Source organism: Pteropus alecto, unplaced genomic scaffold, assembly GCF_000325575.1.
Source record: "Pteropus alecto unplaced genomic scaffold, ASM32557v1 scaffold75, whole genome shotgun sequence".
Taxonomy (NCBI): domain Eukaryota; kingdom Metazoa; phylum Chordata; class Mammalia; order Chiroptera; family Pteropodidae; genus Pteropus; species Pteropus alecto.
Genome location: NW_006440638.1, coordinates 20,850,770 through 20,864,548, shown reverse-complemented (window position 1 = coordinate 20,864,548; position 13,779 = coordinate 20,850,770). Strand labels below are relative to the sequence as shown.

General features: G+C 43.6%; 1 protein-coding gene and 1 pseudogene across 3 annotated transcripts in view; one reads left to right on the top strand and one right to left on the bottom strand.

Moving 5' to 3' along the window:
• Positions 1–13,779, top strand: part of FLNB (filamin B) — a 130,919-nt gene that overhangs the window by 2,638 nt on the left and 114,502 nt on the right. The window lies entirely within an intron of this gene.
• LOC112484362 lies at positions 5,093–5,211 on the bottom strand (annotated as a pseudogene).

The following is a 13,779-nucleotide window of genomic DNA, read 5'->3' as shown; positions in this document are numbered from 1 at the left end:
CAAAAGGTGTGACCACATTTATGATTCCTGTCAGTGGCTCCCTGGTTATTCTCCAGAAAAATCTCAGGCAAACAGGTTTTCCAGCCTCTGGAGACTGGAGGGAGATATGCCAAGGGCCAGGACTCCTGTAGGAGTAATGCCTGAGGCCTCTTCTTCCCTTTGCTTCTGGGGCTGTTGCTGGATAAGAGCCCTTCAGAAAAAAGGTCACATCCAGCTGGGACTTAAATTCAAGTATTCACTGCTTATGTTGTGTTGCTTTGTGCTGATAATGACACTAGCTCCAATTTGAGGACATGTTAATTGTGTTTTGTTGATCACCCCATTGATCATCACCTTGAATCCTGGAGTATAGTTTCCTTATTTATATAATGATCTTAGGGGAGTCTGGGAAGCTTAAGGGTTTGCCTCAGTCCTGGCCAAGTGCTTAGAAAATTGTTGCCGTTATAGTTGTGGTTGTTATTAATATTATTATCTCTATTTAAAGATAGAAACAGGAGTGAAGTAACTTGCAGAGGTCACCTAGCTAGTAAATGGTGACTGGAACACAGTTCTGCCCAGCTGAAATTGAGTCTTCACTCATTTGCCTTCCAGTGTCAGAAATGAATAAAATACATCCCCTCTCTTCTGAACAGAGAGCCCCTCTAACACTTTTTAAATCTGGGATGTTGGGGTAGTGGCTGGACACCCACACTTTGAGTCTCTGACCTGGAACAAAGAAGGGTTTTTAAGGTGGTAGGTGAGTGACAGGATTAATCCTCTGAACTGTGATGGTCCCACGAGGTGAGTATCATGTTGGGAGGTGAGCAGAATCAGTTTACATCTTTCATCTTGTATTGAGATGAATTTGTTGAGGGAATCAAAATATTTTCTTTAGTTTCTTGTTATGTCCTGGGCAGTTCATAGTGAGGCCTCAGCATATTTAATTCTAGTTGCCTGCCAGAGCTGGCAGCTTTATTTACTTGTTTTTCCAAAAACCTTTCTAACATTGGGCAGCCCAGCCAACTTGGAGAAAAAGGGGTCTCCCAGCCCAAGAATGACAATCAAGGCTGTCTAGAAGTTTGGGTGGTGTGTTTTGGTTTGATCCTTTAGAAAAAAAGGAATTCTTTCCTTTTCAGGGGATGTGGTCTGACCCTAATGTTTACTTAACGTGCCTAGGCCAGGCCAGTGCCACAGAGCAGGCGGTGCATGTTCCCAAGACCTTAGGTCACTGGGCAGAGTTTCCAGGGTGGTTGGTCACTGTGCCGCTCAGCCCCTTTTCCTTCCTTTTGTCCCACCCTCACCAAAATAACATACAAATAATCCTAAATTCTAGTCGTCCTGAATTACCCAGTGAATGCTAGTGTATCTTTTAGGCAATGTAGTTCAGACCCAGAGAATGCTTAAAAAGTAGCAAAGTAGCATGTTTTGTCAGAATGAACAATTTCAGGGCCATTTGCAACCAAGTAACACATTAGTGCTAGAGTTGACTTTTGTAGTAAAGAACAAGGATTCTTGGTTCAGATCCCACTTGCCACTAAGTAGCTATTATTAAGACACTTCTGTGCCTTGGTTTCCTTATCACTAAAATGGGGACAGTAACTACCTTGATAAAAATTAAACAAGTTAACATTTTTAAAAAGTGCTTGAAACAGTTTGTGGCACACAGTAAGTGCTATATGAGTGTTTGTTTAATAAATCAGGTGCTGTCCAATAATATTCTCAGAAGTCACTCTGGAGGGTTTGTACACTGAAAGGAGATTTAAAATCTGTGCCGCTTCGGGGAGACCAGCTTGGTTGGCTAATGTTAATTCTGTTTGTTATAATGGGGTTATGGATTACCCTGAGAGTGCCCCCTCCTTGGAAGGGGATGACCCCTGGTTATGTTATGGTTGCCTCTGGAGCCCATTCACAACCAGCTTTGTTTCCGAGAGCTGGACAGGAGCTCCGGGTGGCTGGTCATTCCAGCCTCCCACCCCATTCAGGAATCTCTGGGCCAAATCACTTCCAGATGGCAGTTGGGCCTCTGCGGAGCTCCTCCAGCAACGGTGGAGCCAGCATGCCAGTCAGCAGCTGCCATTGTTCTTGGAGAGTCTGTGCTGGAGGGCTTTGATTTAGAGCCAAATTATGTCTCCTGGGTACTCCCCCCATCCCTGCCCAGGGTTCTGGTTCTATGCTATGAGGCGGGTGTCACTGGTTAGTTGAGGATGGCAGCCTTGCTCCTTGGGCAGCAGATGTTCAGGCGCAGAGCCTTTGGGCCCTGCCCACAGTGGCTCTATGGCCAGGACGGGGGTACCACATCATCCTGCTTTCTCTTCAGGTCAGCACATATTGGCTATACTAGATATAGACAAATAATTCAGGGTATGGGCCTGAAGCTAGACTGCCAGGATTCGTATCCCCTCTCTGCCCCCTAGCAGCTGTGCAACTCTGGTTCACTGCCTTAACCTTTCTGAGCTTGTTTCTTTATCTGTAAAATGAAGGAGAATAAAGTTCCTATCTTAGAGTTGGCTGAGAGCATTGTATTTGATTAGGTTAAGTTGTAGCATAATGCTGACATTATCAGAAATATTATTGTGCTTTTGAACCCAAGTTTAAGACTTTGTCTTGTCTTCCATTTGTTCTCTGGCCAGTCCTACTGCGATCATCTGGTGTGTTAGCTATTCGTTTCCTTTCAGTTTAGAACCTCTGATGACGATGCCTCCCAAGATCTTTTCTTCCTTTCCTCATTCAACAAATGTATGAAAGACCTACTGAGCCAGGCCCAGTGCTAGAGCCACAGTAATAATGAGAGTCATGTCCTGACTTGCACAGACTGCTCAGCATGGAGGAGAGACACATAACCAGGGAATGTCCTTCTCAAACTTTCAGCCACAACACAAATCACCTGAGGACTTGGTTAAAAATGCAGGTCTGATTCAGTAGGTCAGGGGTGAAGGCTGAGGTTCTTCACTTCCAACCAGTTCCTAGTTGCTTCTTTCTGGACTATGCTGTGAGTAGTGAGGATTAAGATGGGGAGGAGCACCTTCCTTCAGGCTGGGTGGGTTGGGAAATCTGGAGGGCTTCTTGGAGGAAGGGCTGGTTAAGTTGAAACCTAAAGCCTGACTAGAATTAGGCAAGTAAACAGTTAGCTAGGTGAGCACTAGAGTAGCACAGTATGTCAGGTAGAGGTCAGAGGGCTGGCTCACATAAGGCCTTCTGAGGCTGAAGACAACCATCAGAGCATCTTCCTTGAGTGAGTTTGGGGTAGGACAGGTGAACCCAGGTGAAATGGATCATCTAATCTGGGAAGCTCTCAACTGTTGCTCCAGTCATTCTTTTCAGGAGCAATTTGTAAATATGCCCGTTTCTCATATATGTATACTTGTAAGCTATATACCTATACCACCATCAGTCTATATATTAAATATTGCTAAAGCTTAGTTTGTTTTTAGATGACACATCCAAATACAAGATCTGTTTTTTCTGTACTTCAGTGGATTATCCTGTGTGCCCTCGGGGTACCGTGTGCCCTATTTGGAGGCCCCCGAGGGGCCTGTGTTTCAGTATCTCCCTCACCCTGCCCCACCATATTGCTATTCTGCATTTAGTTTCATCTTTAGTTATCCTCGGTTAAGGAAGTGGATCTATAATTATAACACTTTTCTCCAATAATAAGTTGAACCAAATAAATAAATCCCGTGGAATGAGCCATTTCAATCTAAATGCATGCTGTTCTAACAATTAAAATTGCCTTTCCCTCTGCTGGAAGCCATTTTACGTTACTGTTGTAAATCTAGTTATTCATTAAACATGCTCAATAATCATCAGATTGGCTCAGCTTATTGTATAATAAACAACAGTATTTTCTTCTTCTGGGGCTTGGGAAGTGGCCTTGTATTTTTAAAAGGTGCCTAGCTCACTTTTCTTGGGTAATTAAGTTCATGTCTTGGGAAAGATGATTAGAAAAACAAATGGTTCTCTCTATGACTAAAGTGATAAAACAGTAGGTGAGGGTAGGTAGGTATACCTGATATAAAGGATGGAACTATTGGATATTTTAATCATGGCCGGTTAGTATCATGATTTCTTTTTTTTTTTTTTACAAGAAAAATAAAAATCTGAAGTTGCTGCCTATCTTCTAAGAGCCTTAGAGCAGTAGCCTTAACTGTGTTCATTTGATAAGTTATAGTTAGATGGTTGCCATAACTCTTCTGCAAAATTTTCTGTTATAAAAATAATTTGATGAAATTTTATTTACACCCATTGTCTGATTACAAAATTTACCAAAGAACATTTGCTTTCCTGATCTTCTTTTGACCTGTGCAGTGGATTGTTCTCGGTCAAGGTTTTCTTGTATTAAAGCAAAGAGCAGTTTGTTTTTTTTCACTTTGTCAAGACTGACCACAAGATTGAATTATTTTGAAAGAATGTTTGACTTCCTCCCTTTTCCCATTATCATTTGGCAAGGAGGACACTGTGTTCCGCCTGCATATTCCTTGGCTGTCCTTGGTACCAAGAACACACACTGATGATGCCATTTGTGTTTCAAGCAGAATAAAATGAACAGAAGTAAAGCAGTAGAAGTCTCTCACTACAACATATCTATTTACTTTACAAATGTGGAATCCAACTATGACATAAAAAAAAATACAGCTTGATGCAGGCAGGCATCATGCCCGGCATGGGAAGTGAGGCAGATCTGAGCCTCAGTGACTGGAGCAATGTCTAGGTGTACACACCTACCCTCTTAACACAATATCTAGCCTTTTCCCATGCCTGCTGGCTGCTAAGCATTGTCCTGAGTGCTTTACCTTTATTACTTCTAATCCTCATTATGAACCCTGCAAAGTGAGTGGCTTTATATCTATTTCCTTTTACAGATGAGAATACTGAGGCTCATCAGATCGGCCTCATTTCACATGCCAGGCATGATGCTTGCCTGCATCAAGCTGCATTTTTTTATGTCGAAGTTGGATTCCACATTTGTGAAATAAATAAGTATGTTGTAGTGAGAGACTTCTACTGCTTTAGTTCTGTTCATTTTATTCTGTTTGAAATTTTACCAATTTGAATTAGTGAAACTGAAATTTTCTACAAAACAAAACTTTTTATTTACTTATTTATTTATTTTTAACGCCTACAGCACCTGGTATTCCAAGGTGGCCTCCCATCCAAGTACTAACCAGGCCTGACCATGCTTAGCTTCCGGGGTCAGCCGAGATCGGGCGCATTCAGGGTGGCATGGCCGTAGACCAAAACAAAACTTTTTGGCCCAGTTGCCTTACCTTTCCCAGCACCTTAGAGCCTCAGTTGTGTCCTTCTCTCCAGTTCTAGGGACATCTCTCTAGTTCTTTCCCTGCCTTTGTTTGGTTCCCAGAGACAATGATTTCACTGCAGGTCTGGACAGTAGGGACCAGCGGAGGGCAGCTCTGGGGGGTCGGACTGGGCTTTCTTTATGAGGCCTAGAAGCCAGAGGTGAGGAGGAGGTGCCCCTGGAGTGTCTCCTGGTTGCAGTCCTGTGTGGTTCACAGAGCACACCACTTGGGGGACGTGGAGGGGTTTGTTGAGACCCAGCTATGCTGGGAGACCCTTGGTGATAGTTGCCCTTGGCACAGCTGTGCTCCGTCAGAAATGCCCTCACCCCACCTTTTCCTTCTGCTACTTTTTAAAATTAACTTGTGGAGGGTGTGTTGGGTGGTGTTTGCAGGTGAGCAGAACCTTTCTTTCCTGGCTGGCACTCACTCAGCCTTTGTCAGTCTGGCAGCCTTGGCACTAGGCAGCTGCCTGCTTCTAATCCAAGCTAGCGAGCCGACTCTCTGCTCACCTTCTAGGAGCCTTGTGGGCAGGCCCCTTACTGTGCACCACAGCACTGAGCTGCATGCTCCAGAGCTGAACTTATGGCCCGCAGGGCTTCTCCTGCAGCGGTCCTCCTGAGAGAGAAAGCTGGTCTGGCTGGCCGGCCCACTCAGTGCTCAGCTCCCCAGAAATCGCAGGGCTGGCTTGTTGAAAGGTTTGGGCGTTAACACAACACTCCTGTTCTCTCTCTCTGAAGGCCCTTTATGCTGGCATGAATTCCTTTTCTCATGGAGATCTGAAAGCTCTTTTGACTAAATGGGTCACCTTTCTGGGTATTTTCATAAGGCTGGTCAGCTTCTGCCACGCCAGACAACTTTTCTGGAATTTCCGTTCAGATATAAAGGCAACCAAAGAGGTTGGAATTATTTGGAACACAGTGTGGAATTTTGGCTTTTGAGCTATAGGGAAATGGGTGGGGATTTGTGGCAGAGACTATGTAAATTTGCTGCTGCCCATAAATTCAGATTTTTAGATTAAAAAAGGGTAGCAGCAGTCAGCTTTCCTTCTGACAAACAGGAATGGTGTTACTCTCAGCCACATGCTGCTTGTGACTCAGGCAGAGGCAGGCCTCCCATGGAGGCTAGGCTATGAAAGAATTCTCCATGGTTAAAATCAGATTCCTCCATCTCCCCTGGACCCCCCCGCCGCCCCCCCAAATCACGTTCTTATCGTGCTGGTTCTGCACTGCTTGTGTGAATCACCTTGATTTCCTTGTATCTCACTGAAGTGATTTATCAGATATACCAGGGAAAACGAGAATTATTTGGTGTTCTGTAGGCTGTTGGGAGCTCAACTGGGCCTGGTGTTTCATGCTCAAGAATAAAGTAATTGTTCCCTTGGTGGGGTAAAGCAGGTCAGAGGTTGAGGGGGGCAGACCCTGTCCCCCAGGGAACCTCAGGTGCTGAGGCCTTTGGGCTCAGATTCCCGAAGGCCTTCGTGACTTGGTGGTTCCCTTAATTAAGTAGAGTTCTGGGTTCTATTTATAAGATTCCCCTTCAGAAGAGGCGAAGGTTGGAAGGTCAGGGACGTGCTGCTGGTGGGACAGGGGATTCCTCAGTGAGCTTCTGGCCATCCAGGGGCAGAACCCAGAAAGTGTTCTGAGAAGGAGGAGCCTTGGTGGATCTTGGCTGGCAGGCACTTGGGCAGTGGCTTGTTGCATTCCTTATCTCCAGTAAAGGAGGCAGCTAGCTAGCCCCTGGGGAATGCCTCTCTCTAGTTGGGGAGTCCTTTACAGGAAATGATCCAGGTGTCACGTTACACTTTCTGCAGGGCATGTATCTCTTACCATAATTGCCTTGCCTGTCCCTTTTTTTTTACTTGGCACTCTTGTTTGACACCCATGGGGAGTTATACTTGAGGTTGAAGGGGGATGAGGCCCTCTCTTGAACACCCACAGTCTCCCCGCCACACACACCCTTGCCTTGCTGGTGCCATTCCATAGCTTACTGAGCTGTATTGCTCTCCTAACTTGCCAGTCTCGCTCTCCCACTGGATCATGACTGCTCCAGTGGCGAGCACTGTAACTCTTGTTTGTCTCTGTGGCTCTTAGCTTGGCATTTAATAGTTATTTATTTAATAAATTATTTATTATAGTGCTAAGTAAACAGAATAATAAATCTGGTACATTGATTTGTTTATAATATATTTGCTTTCAGAAAATACAAAATAGTGGTCCTTTGCAGCCTATTGTGAAATGGTCATTAAGTGTAGTGAACACCTGGGTCTGGGGGCCCAGTAAAACATTTAGTTTTTGGGACAGTGATGATGAACTTAAAGAACTCAGCACTTTATAGTCATTCTCTGAACATCTGTGATTTGCGTCAGCTGTTAGATAATGAGGCCTTTTCCAAGTTGTCTTTGAGGCTCAGAAAATGAATATAAAAGGAAGCCACTGAGACTTACTACAGTCACAGTAATAGTTTAATTAATAATAGCGAATATATATTGAGCACCTTCTAGTACCAGGCATTCTGATAAATGCTTTTCAATAATAGCCAAATGAAACCCCAGAGATATAGTTATTGTTGTAATCTGCATTATACAGACAAGGAAACAGGCATGCCCAGATCAGCCATATGTGGCAGACTCTGACTCAAACCCTTGCCTGAGATTTTAATCCCCACAGGTAAACCATCAGCTTATCATGTCTCTGAAATTTACTTATAATAACTTTTTTTTTTTTTTTGGACATTAAAACATTATATTTGGAGTCCTTTGTAAAAAAATTTTAAGAACATAAAGAAATACAACTTCAAAACACATCGCCTGTGAAGACTCTTAATCGATCTCTTTCTACTTTTAGGGAATTTTGCTGCCTTTTGATCAGACTGGAAAAGAGAGAGATATATTTTCTCAGGAAAAAAAAAAAAAAAGAAACCGTGGACTGGAAATGTTTTGTGAAATTGTTTTGGTCATACTTCTGGTTGTAACAAGATTCATCCTTTAGTTATTGCTGAGCTGTGGCCAACATTAAAATTGGAGATCTTAGCTGAAGCTCATTATAGTTTGCAAGTCTCCCTTGGTCTAGAAATATGTTCTGGTCAGCCACAGGGTGGGAGTGTTCCAACCACTCTCTGTCTTTTAAAAGTTTTCAGGACCAATTTTTATTGGGATCGCCAGTGTCTCTTAATACTAGTTATTATGTTTAGTAACTATTGTGACCTTGCTTCATCGTTAGCCCAGGAAGAAAGTCATGTACGTTTTAGTCGCTCAGCTCCATTAGCAATTTAACTGTGTCTCAAATGTGCCTTTAACATAATGTAGTTGGGAAGCTTGGTTCACCCTTGCCTGCCTGGGAACTTTTAGAAGTCTGAAAATTACATGCAGCCCTCAGGTCTTCATGGTATTGGTTTTTTGGAGATGTTATTTCTTCAGCCTTTAGGATACCAGTCCCATGGAATCACCTTCTCTTGGCCTTGTTTGAGGCAAAGGAGATGGAATGGAAACTACTTCTGGATACAGACTGAGCCACCACCCAAGTGCACTTAAGAGTATGGGTCAGTTAGACCCTATTACTTACTAACTGGGAGACTTGGGGGCAAATTGCTTGGCCTTGCTGAGGTTCAGTGTCCCAGCCTATAATAGTACCACACTCTTGTTGTTGAAGATTAAATGATACAATCCCTATAAAGCATTGGGCCAGTCATTGGCAGACAGTGAGTGCCCCATGAATGCTGGTTGTCACCTTTCTTCTTCACTTCCCCTCCTCCTGGACCTATGATGCCCCCCACTCCCAGGCTGGAGGAAGAAGTGACTTAATTATCTTGGAAGGGAAGAGGTGGGTGGGAATATACCCAGAAATTGGCCAAAGATGTTTCATACCTAATGGGCTGTTTTTAGAAGTTGATTTTGAGTAGGTATTGGGTAGGAACTGTGGGCCAGCAGCATTTCCTGGTCATCCGGCCAAGCTTCCTTTAAGGATAGAAAACAAGTGCTAACTATTCTTGATGTCTTCCCTCACTTTCCCTTTTGTCCTGTTTGGCTAATGGATCTACTTTTTAGGACTATCTCCTTTGCCCTTCTTATTTTTTCTTTAATCCTTGCTTTTTGTCTCTTAGACTGTTCTTCATTCCCATTTCTTTCTTTCCTGGTATTGCTCTCATGGAAATGGTGGCTATAACACCATCCAGGTGATGTGCTTGCTTGTAGGTCTGTCGTGACTATGTCTTGAGAGCTGGCTATTTCATCTCTAGGAGCCTGTCTCAGCCAGCTATTTCATCTCTAGGAGCCTGTCTTCCATATGCAAAATGTAATAAAATTCCCTGCCTTCCTGAGTTCTGAGGTATAAAGAGAATGTGCATCTAAAGCCTTTAGCGGCATGCCTGGTCATAGGAAGTGCTCAGTAAATGATAGCCACTGCTATTGTGGTGTTAGCATCAACATTATTACTAGGAAGCTCCAAATCTTTTTTAGGGCTTAATCAAAGAGGCTGTAGAGGAAGCAGCCATGCTGGAGGTGAGGCTGTGATGACTGCCTTGTGCACTTTCAGTCTGGAACAAAGAAGAGTATGCCAGCTGCTCTTACCACCCCCTCCACACACACAGTTCTCAAACTTGGCTTCTCCCTGCCTTGGCTCTGGGCACTGCTTTCTCTCTCTGCTATGTCCTGGCCCTTTAACATCTGGGATCATCATGGTGGGGCTGCCTATACCTAATCTGCCAGGATTTTTGCTGCCCTGGGTGTAGTCTTAAACCCAGCACTGTCCAACCCCATGTCCTGGAGCTGGTGACAATATTTTTACAGTAGTGCATGGAAACGGGACTCCTAGGATCACCCTGTACAAATAGCATGCAAGGTTGCTGGGCTGGAGTGACTGGAAGAGGGTGGCAACAGCAAAATCTGTGGCTCTTAAGACCAGAAGGGATGTGGGAGGTGGGGGTGGGGAGCATCATTCTCAGTTCTTTTCAGGGATACACTAGTCTTAGCAGTGCCAGGCCGAAGGGATCTGTCTGTGACTTATGTAACTACCTGTCTCCCTCAGTTGCCTTTTGAAGACAAGCTGCCTGCTTTTTCCTTGATTGGGCCAGATTTCAAATACTGCAGCCTTTTAGGGGAGTGCCATTTTTAGGTTGCTCTTGTGGGGACTGAGAACACCTTTCCCAAAGGTAGAATTTGTGAGGGTTTTACTTGAGTGAGTGACTAATGCAGACTCATGTTTTAACAACGGGAAATTAGTCAGCCTGGTTGCTATTTCCATGTGACAGGGCAAAAATTTAAACACTTGCACAATAGCTTTTGTTTCATCAGCTATTAAAGCTGACCATCAATTAGGCGTTATCAATAAGATCAGCAGGTGTTAACCGCTCTGATTCCGGAGACCAGTTTCTGGTCCTGGGAAAGTCCCAGAACAAGCTGGATTTGGCAAGATTGTGGGTTCCAGGCAGATGGCAAGACCCAGACACTGGATCTTAGTTCTGAGCCGGCTTCTACCATCACTGGTGCCTTGGAAAGAGGCCCTCTCTCAGCCTGTTTCCTCATCTGTAAAATGGGAGAACTGGACTAGATCTGTGTTTCCCAAACTTATAGTCATTTGTAAAGGAGCCACTTTTTATTTTTACCATGTCCTATGGCTGTCTCTATTTCATTTTCGCTTAACGTTTCCCTGCTGCAGTTGATTCACTTTTAAAACAAATGTATTCAAAGAGGAGACTGTCACTATCATAACAGAAAAGCCTGTCACTAGGTAAATTGAAGGTAACCATAAATGTTATTAAATTCCAGCTAGGCTGTTGTCTGTTCTCAGTGGGAGGCCTACCCTGTTCCTTAAAAAGGAAAATTAGCCAGAGATAGAGAGGTGTTCAGAGTAATTTAGCACCACGCTGAGCCTTTCTCCCTGACATAGAAGGATTGAGAAAGACTTGGAAAGAGAATAGTATCTCTGTGATACAGAGGGACTGATAGAGGGTCACCAATAGCTCAGAGTAGTAACATATAGGTGCTTTGTTCAACAAATACTTGTGGAGCCTTTACAGGAACTGTGCCAGGAGCTGTGGTAGCAGCTAGGGGGATAGGAGGGATTGGGGCTTGGTCACTGACCTGGGCTGTGGACCTCAGAATGCTCACAGTCTAACGGGAGTCATGGGAGTAGATTGAATGTGAATGAAGAGCAGGGCAGGCCACAGAGGTTTCAGTAAGAAAACCACAAACCTGAGTTGTCATGTGTGTTAGGGGTTGGTTAGAAAATGTGTGTTTTTTTTTTTTTTTTTTTTTATTTGAGGTTTTTTTTTTTTTTTTTTTAAATGAATGATAAATGTTTCAGTCCAGAATGATTCTAGAGAAACTGGATATATTTAAGTATCGTTCTTATTGTGTTAAGATATTGGTCCATCTTAACCCTTTACGTAATGGTAACCAACCTTATTTCCCTAAACCTTGATTTGAGTTTTGAGCTCTCTTAGAGTCCATGTCAATAGATAAAACAAAATGCCTGACAGATTCTTTACAACACTATTGTTTTGTTTGTTTGTTTTTTTGATTAGCATGTCCCTATAGTTTCTACAAAGCAAGAAATACCATAAGATTGGACTTCTGAAATGCCTCAGGCTAATCTCCAGGAATGAATGGTATTCTCTGAGGTAGGGGGATATGAGGCTGAGTCTGATTTTTCTGTCCTTCTGCTAGCTTAGGGCACCTGCTTCCTTTGGATCTCTGGGAGGAGGGAGGTTGTGGGTAAGAATAAGGACTTGGGAGTCAGGCCACTCTGGGTTGAATCTGAAAGTTACTATGTGACCTAGGATTGAGCTACATGATTTCCCTGGAGCCTCAGTACTCTCTCCTGTAAATGGGCATAATCACAGTTTCTATCTCAAAGAGTGGGTGTGAAGATTTAATGAGCTAAAGTTTATAAAGTACTTGCCACATGGGAAGTATTCAGGAAGTGCTAACCAGGTAATCACATGATTTTCTGATTGAAGGGGTCAGATTTTTACTACTTAAGGCTGGTAGTGAGTGGAGGTGAAGGGGGATATCAGATTTGGGTTTTGGTTAGTCATGCTAATTGACATCAGGACATTCAGAGGGGATATGGGGTTTGGGACAAGTGGTGTCACGGCCTCTAAGATATTGTGTATGGGTCAAGTCAAGATGAAATGGACAGCAAAGGGCGGGAGTAGGGGGCAGTAAAAATCCTTTCAGCTTTAAGCAGTGGAACCCAAAACTAGCTCACCTACAAGGAAATTGATTGCCTCATGTCAGTAAGGGCAGACAGTGGGGTTATAGGTTTCTGGGATCCAGTGGCTCAGTGATGTCATCAAGGACCCAGATTCTTTGGGTCTCTTTTCTCTTTGTTTCATTAGTCCTAGTCCTAAGGCTGATTCCCCTCTGGTTTCCCATAGCAGCACATTCTTGTGAGGTTGAGAGATGGTTCTTGGGAGTTTCTTATGAGCCAAGAACAACTTTTCCAGAAGCCAGTAACAGATCTTTCCTTATGTCTCATTGGCTCAAATTGGATCACATGGACCAGTACCTGGCAAGGGGGATGGATTACCTTCAGACCAATGAGGCTTTTCTGAGAGCTGGGGATGGAGTCACTTCATTGGAGACCCACAGGTTCTGTTGGGAGGTAGATCCCAGACTCCTGTCAGGCCCTGGATTCCTGTGGAACTCCTGCCTTCTCCTCTACACTGATTTATTGTAGGAATACTACTGATGTCAATTGTATCTTCGTATAGCATTTATTGTTTTTTTTTCCTAGTTGGAAATACTACAGCTGACTCTTGAACAACACAGGTTTGAACTGTGCATGTCGACTTATACACAATTTTTTTCAATAAATACCTGTACTGTTTTCCACCTGTGATTGGGAGTCTGTGGATGTGGAGAGCAGACTGTATGTGTTGATCTATGCCATTTTATGTAGGAGATTTGAGCATCCATGGATTTTGGTATCCTCTGGGGGTCTTGGGACCCGTACCCCATGGATACCCAGGGACAACTTCCATTCTGGGGAGTCAAGAGTTATATGCAGAGTTATATATAGGGGTTCAGTGCCCCTAATCCCTGTGTTGTTCAAGGGTAAACTGTATATGTTTTTGCATAGAAATGGGAAAATGCATAAAATAGTATAAGTGGAAAAATTGCTTACAATCTTACTATCCAGTGATAACAAAGGAATTGTTTACATTCTCTTCCATTTTTCTGTACACGTATGCACATAACACATTATAAATAAGAGCCAGACTTTATGTAGTTTTATATTCCATCATCAAATATCACTTAAAAACTCGATTTCTTTTGATACTCCATCACAAAATGGCATATTCTTTTAAAATGCTTTATGTCAAAAATGGAATGCAGAACAATACAAGTGAATAGAATAGACCTCTGCTGAGTTCGGGGTCTCCTGCGTGTGGGCTGGCCATAAGGACCTGTATCCAAGTGGAGGTTCCTTTTCTGGGGAAGTTGATCCCAGGAAGCAGGAGGAAGAAATGGCAAGTGAGACAGGGAAGGAGGAAGAGACACCAGTAT